This window comes from Ylistrum balloti, unplaced genomic scaffold (assembly GCF_031769215.1).
Source record: "Ylistrum balloti isolate Yb309-2 unplaced genomic scaffold, AGI_CSIRO_Ybal_v1 Utg371040, whole genome shotgun sequence".
Lineage (NCBI taxonomy): Eukaryota > Metazoa > Mollusca > Bivalvia > Pectinida > Pectinidae > Ylistrum > Ylistrum balloti.
Genome location: NW_026782576.1, coordinates 272001 through 279677, shown reverse-complemented (window position 1 = coordinate 279677; position 7677 = coordinate 272001). Strand labels below are relative to the sequence as shown.

General features: G+C 34.6%; 1 pseudogene; it reads left to right on the top strand.

The window, feature by feature from the left end:
* Nucleotides 1-3768: 3768 nt before the first annotated feature.
* On the top strand, nt 3769-6540 carry LOC132560259 (uncharacterized; annotated as a pseudogene).
* Nucleotides 6541-7677: the final 1137 nt, after the last annotated feature.

The window sequence follows — 7677 nt, the reverse complement described above, 5'->3', positions numbered from 1 at the left end:
AAGAAGATAACACGTACATTTTAACAGACAATTATCGAGTTAAGAAAATAACACGTACATTTTAATAGATAATTATCGAGTTAAGAAGATAACACGTACATTTTAATAGATAATTATCGAGTTAAGAAGATAACACGTACATTTTAACAGACAATTATCGAGTTAAGAAAATAACACGTACATTTTAATAGATAATTATCGAGTTAAGAAGATAACACGTACATTTTAATAGATAATTATCGAGTTAAGAAGATAACACGTACATTTTAACAGACAATTATCGAGTTAAGAAAATAACACGTACATTTTAATAGATAATTATCGAGTTAAGAAGATAACACGTACATTTTAACAGACAATTATCGAGTTAAGAAAATAACACGTACATTTTAATAGATAATTATCGAGTTAAGAAGATAACACGTACATTTTAATAGATAATTATCGAGTTAAGAAGATAACACGTACATTTTAATAGATAATTATCGAGTTAAGAAAATAACACGTACATTTTAATAGACAATTATCGAGTTAAGAAGATAACACACAAATTTTAACAGACAATTATCGAGTTAAGAAGATAACACACAGATTTTAACAGACAATTATCGAGTTAAGAAGATAACACACAAATTTTAACAGACAATTATTGAGTTAAGAAGATAACACACAAATTTTAACAGACAATTATCGAGTTAAGAAGATAACACGTACATTTTAATAGATAATCATCGAGTTAAGAAGATAACACGTACATTTTAATAGATAATTATCGAGTTAAGAAGATAACACGTACATTTTAACAGACAATTATCGAGTTAAGAAAATAACACGTACATTTTAACAATCATCGAGTTAAGAAAATAACACGTACATTTTAATAGATAATTATCGAGTTAAGAAGATAACACGTACATTTTAATAGATAATTATCGAGTTAAGAAGATAACACGTACATTTTAACAGACAATTATCGAGTTAAGAAAATAACACGTACATTTTAATAGATAATTATCGAGTTAAGAAGATAACACGTACATTTTAACAGACAATTATCGAGTTAAGAAAATAACACGTACATTTTAATAGATAATTATCGAGTTAAGAAGATAACACGTACATTTTAATAGATAATTATCGAGTTAAGAAGATAACACGTACATTTTAACAGACAATTATCGAGTTAAGAAAATAACACGTACATTTTAATAGATAATTATCGAGTTAAGAAGATAACACGTACATTTTAATAGATAATTATCGAGTTAAGAAGATAACACGTACATTTTAACAGACAATTATCGAGTTAAGAAAATAACACGTACATTTTAATAGATAATTATCGAGTTAAGAAGATAACACGTACATTTTAACAGACAATTATCGAGTTAAGAAAATAACACGTACATTTTAATAGATAATTATCGAGTTAAGAAGATAACACGTACATTTTAATAGATAATTATCGAGTTAAGAAGATAACACGTACATTTTAACAGACAATTATCGAGTTAAGAAAATAACACGTACATTTTAATAGATAATTATCGAGTTAAGAAGATAACACGTACATTTTAACAGACAATCATCGAGTTAAGAAAATAACACGTACATTTTAATACATAATTATCGAGTTAAGAAGATAACACGTACATTTTAACAGACAATTATCGAGTTAAGAAAATAACACGTACATTTTAATAGATAATTATCGAGTTAAGAAGATCACACGTACATTTTAACAGACAATTATCGAGATATAAGTAGATAACACACAAATTTTATCGAGGTGATTTTAACTGGATAACTAACAAGTTTTAACAAGATAATAACCGAATAAAAAGTTAAATTAAGTTAAGATAATTATCGAGTTTTAACGAGGTAAATAATGAATTTCATCGGAAATATTTATCTATTTACTCGAGGTTAATGTATTTTTTTATGTTCAAATTTACACGAATTTGGCTTTTGCAGAAAATTGTTTTCAAATGGCTCAGACGTTATGCAGTAATACCTCATATAGCCAGTAACTTCTATCGATCTGTTTCAGTACATTGTCGCTAAACCGATAGATAAAACATGGTGGACAATGGGTATAACATAATGTGGCGGCTAGTAAATCCATCATGGACTGGGATAATCTATACCTGATGATTTGCATGGGTACATAGTTGCCATTAAACCTTTCCTGTTTTAACGAATGTTGGGAAGACTGTGAGACTGAGTCTGACGCGAGCATTTTGTGCGTTTAAAGTGCGAAAATGCATATTAAACTGCTATTTCTTATTCATTGTACATTCCTATTTTTGAACCAGAGGGTTTATATTCATCACTCGATCAACAGTGAACCTGTAATATGTCTAAGTGACATGAAATTGATTTTTTTCACTGAATTTATCTATTCTTACTGTATATTGCTATCACCCATGAATCGCCTAAGAATGCTCAATTTGGAAACAATTTTGGAAATCCTTATCTTACCGCAGAGCTTTTAATTCAAATATTTTCAGACACGTGCAATCCTTCATTAAGCCTAGTAACAAATTTTGATCTTAATAATGATTATTATTGTACATATTTACATGTTTCCATGACAGTAATTTTTTCCATACATAAATATTATTGCAGAAGACGTATAAAGTTGTACTAACTTGTGTCTTATGCCTTGTTCTACGGTTGATAATAAATATGTTTAAATTGATCACTGTCTGAATATTCATTCAAATTTCATATGACTGTTACCCTCAGAGCTGTAAACAAATCATTGTGCAATTTGACGTTGCATAGCATGCCTGCTCTAACTCTCGCCTATTCCTGCCATTGCGGCTGCTACCTGTCGTTAAACTTGTGACGTCACAGGTGATATACTCCCATTCAGTGGGAGTCACCGTTATGCTGATGAGTAGTAGAAAGACAGGTACGACGGACTCAAAGTAACCGGGGTAAACATTACACACGTAGAACGTAAACAAGCCAAAGGGGATTATCCTGGAATCATTATAGCAGGGATTGACACACTTGAAAACAAACAGAAAATCATGAGGCGAAAAAAGTATTGAGAAATTATAACAGATACAACAAGGTGTATATTGACAATGATAAGAGTAAAACGGAGCTTAAAATAGATCGGGCGATCAGATTGGTACAAAAGGGACACAACACGCGCACACGTTCGCATGACGCAGGTAGGCGAGATATGCGAGTGTCGGATATCGAACACCACTCACGCACGTGTTCATCCGAAGCATATAACCGTAACAGACACACACGTAGGACTCCGGTAAGAGAGAGAGGCAACGACGGGATCATAGATATCCTGAAAAACAAACATCCTATAGACATGATAGGCATTAGGGACAATTACGTCTAGGTAGCTGGAACGTTGGCGGATGGTCTTCTAAAGCAAATGATAATCAGGAATTTCGACGTGAGATCATAAAACTGTGTAATGATGATGTAATAGCCGTTTGTGAGACTTTTTTAAAAGGCAATGAAAAGCTATATGTTGAGGGTTATAGATTCTTAGGTCATAATCGCACTAATATACACACAAATGCCAAACGAGGATCTGGTGGAGTAGGTTTTCTCACAAAGGATGACATTTTCGCGAACTATGAGATTACCGAAATAAATAAAGATCAGGAAGGAATTTTCTGGATAAAATTACGGAATAAAAATACTGACTTTGTGTTATTTGTATGTGCAGTTTATTTACCTCCAGAAAATTCAACGAGAGTATGCGATGCCGAACTATTCTTCAGTGAAATTATGTATAACGTACATACATACCAGGATGAAGGTAACATAGTAATTCTGGGGGACCTCAATGCTAGAATCGGTGACGAAAGTGATTTCATTGAAGGCGTTGATATAATTCAACCTCGCACATCTATCGACTTTACGCAAAACAGTTATGGTGACATGTTATTGGAATTTTGTATCGATACAAATTTTTGTGTGTTGAACGGCCGAAAAGGTTTAAAAGACTTTACTTGTGTGTCGGCTAAAGGAAGGTCAGTGGTGGATTATATGCTCGTTCCTCATGAACAATTGAATTTGTATGAAGATTTTAAAGTGTATAAAATGTCCAATTTAATCAACGGTAACTGTTTAATTGCACCGTGTTCGATACCGGATCATTCATACTTACAATGCTCCATCGATACTCCGGAAATCGACACTAAACACCATTCACAAGGACCTACTGAGTCTAAAAATACACAAGTGCGTTTTAACGTGAATAAATTGCCAGCAAACTTTTTGAAATCTGATGAGTATTTAGAGTCTATCAACGAAACTATACTTAACATCGAACAGGCTTTAGCTTGTAACAAGGATGTAAGTACTGCCTATGATTTATTTGAACAATTCCTGCATACTAAAATGGAGGGGGCAGGGATGTTATCACGCTCGCGTACAAGCGATTCATCAATTAGTTACAAACGGAAGTCGCTATATAAACCGTACTGGGATGGTAACTTACAGACAAAATGGGATGTTTTATGTACTAAAGAAAAAAACTGGTTGAAATTCAAAGGATCACCGGTTATACGTCGGCGATGTAAAGGGGATTATTGCATTGCGCAGAGGTCATTCGACAAACTTCACCGTCAATACAAACGTAACTTTCAACTACTAAAACAACGTGAGTTGGAGGAATCACTCGACAGCCAAAACTGTAAGGACTTCTGGAGAGAGATTGGTAAGATTGGTATAGGTGAACAGCGTAAACAAAGAATTCCATGGGAAGTGATAGATAATAATGGCCGTATTGATACTGATACCACAGCGGTGTTGGATAGGTGGAAATCAGACTACAGTGACCTATATTCTACACGCTCCACCATCGGTAACTGCTTTGATGAGGGTCATCTAGAACGTGTTCGTGAATTAATTCCAAGCACTAAGGAAGAGGGTTATGTTAGTTCCTTAAACGACCCTATATCTAGAGAGGAGGTGTCAGTCGCCGTAAGAAGGTCAACATTACGTGAAGCAGCTGGGAGTGACAATATACCGGCAGAAGTGCTGAAAAATGGCACGTGTATCTCATTACTTCTCTCGATTTTTATTAAATGTTTTGAAAATGGTATTGTGCCTGAAAAATGTAAAGAAGGAATAATTAATCCTATTATCAAGTCTAACTCTACAGACCTTAGGAACCCTTTAACATATCGTGGAATAACTCTTTTGTCGATACCATGTAAAGTGTATTGTGATATAATTAATACTAGGCTTACAAAGTGGCTAGAACGGGAGAACAAATTCGCCGACGCTCAAAACGGATTTCGTAAATCAAGAGGGTGTCAAGAACATACTTACACTTTATACAACATCATCAACAACAGGAAAACAAAGGGCCAATCTACATACGCTAGTTTCATTGACCTACAGAAAGCGTTCGATACTGTCGACAGGGATTGTCTTTGGTTTAAGTTGCAAGCGTCCGGCATAAAGGGGAAACTATACAGAGCCATCTTTTCACTGTATGAAGACGTAAAATGTCGTGTACGGATAAACGGAACTCTTACTGACAGCTTCGATGTACGGAGGGGCCTAAAACAGGGATGTTTGCTATCGCCGGCAGCCTTTTCATTGTATATCAATGACCTAGTGGAAGAACTTAATAATTCAGGATGTGGCGTCACTATCGACACAATAAATGTAAGTGCTCTCTTTTACGCGGATGACATTGCCCTCATCTCTTCAACAGAAAGTAACCTTCAGAAGAAATTGCTAAATATTGTGTCAAAATGGTGCTTCAAATGGAGAATCGCAATAAACACAGCAAAGTCAAAAGTAGCTCATTTTCACACAAAATCCAATACGCGAACAGCTTCCGTATTTACTTGCGGCTCTAACGAGTTGGAGATATGTAGTGCCTACAAATACCTTTTTCTATGGTTCGATGAACATTTGGATTTAAAATTGGCAGTAAAGGAACTTGCGAAAGCGGCCAGCAGAGCTTTAGGGATGTTAACGTCAAAGGTTATCGCCGCGGGAGGTATGAGTTATTCAGTTTATACAAGACTCTATAAAAGTTTGGTAGAACCTGTTTTATTTTATTGTTCAGCCATTTGGGGTCAGAACATCGCGTCATCAACAACGTTCAGAACAAAGCGATCAGACTCTTAGGAGTGTCAAAAAAATACGTCAAACTACGGCAAAAGAGGAGACATGGGGTGGATGTCATGCCTGGCCAAACAGCATATTGAGGTATTCCGACTGTGTCTTAAGTTAGAATCATTGTCAGCGGATAGATTGTTATTTACAGTATGTAAATGGTCTGAAAGGTATGGTAGATCCTGGGACTTTAAAGCGAAGAAACTTGCGAAGAAATATAACGTGTATGACGTCATTAATATTGCTACCCGTACAAGTACTGCAATATATACAATCAAGAAAGCTGTATTCATTCATGATGAACAGTCGCGGTTTACCAAAATTTGGAACGATATTGGTAAAGAAAACGGCAATAAACTACGGACTTAGAGAACTTTCAAAATGGATCTGAAAACTGAAAATGTTAAAAGCTACGGCTAGTACTGTGTGTTATCCTTTAAAGATTATTTTCAACATGTCACTTTCTCTTTGTATTTATCCTCAACCCTGGAAATTAGCCAAAGTAATGTCTCTATTTAAGAAAGGTGATAGGCATCTTCCATCAAATTATCGTCCAATATCTTTGTTATCCACTGTTGGGAAAGTTTTTGAAAAAGTTGTTTTTAAACACATTCATAATTATTTTTTGGAGAATTCTCTTTTTTATAAACATCAGTCTGGCTTTATGCCAAACCACTCCACTGTTTATCAACTTATAGAAATGTATCATAATATCTCTTTAGCGCTTGAAGAACGAAAATATGCCTGCTTAGTGTTCTGTGATATTTCTAAGGCATTTGACCGCGTTTGGCACAAGGGACTTATCATAAAACAAAAATCATATGGAATATCTGGAGAGTTGTTAAGCTGGTTTACTAACTATTTATCTAACAGGCAACAACAGGTTTTTATTTCTAATTCGGTCTCTAACATTGGCTCCATTAAAGCAGCAGTTCCGCAGGGTTCTATTTTGGGACCTTTTTTTATTTCTAGTGTACATTAATGATATTTCCGATTTACTGATTTCTACCTCTAGGCTTTTTGCCGATGACACTTCCCTTCTACATACATCTTCTTCTTGTCGTCAGTTAGAAATTACTTTAAATCGAGATCTTGAGTCACTAAGTAAATGGGCAAAAACTTGGTTAGTTGATTTTAATGCTAAAAAACTAGTGTTCTGTTTATATCTAATGCCCTTGACCTAGATGGAAATTTTGATCTTTATTTTGGCGAAGAGTTACTGAATTTTAGCGAATGTCATCGTCACCTGGGAGTAGTGTTAAATGCGAAAGGTAACTGGGGGATCACATAATGTCGATACACAAATCTGTCACGAAGAAAATAAATGTACTTAGAACCCTAAAAAATTGTTGAATAGGGAAACTTTGTTTAAAATGTACTATTTGTTTATCTTGCCTATCTTTGATTACTGTTGTGAGTTATGGGACGGGTGTACTATTCAAGAATGTGAGATGTTAGAAAAGTGTCAGCGTGAAGCAGCCCGTATTATCACTGGTCTCCCATCCTATGCTACCAACCATTCTCTGTATTATGAAACAGGATTAGAGCTACTTTCAG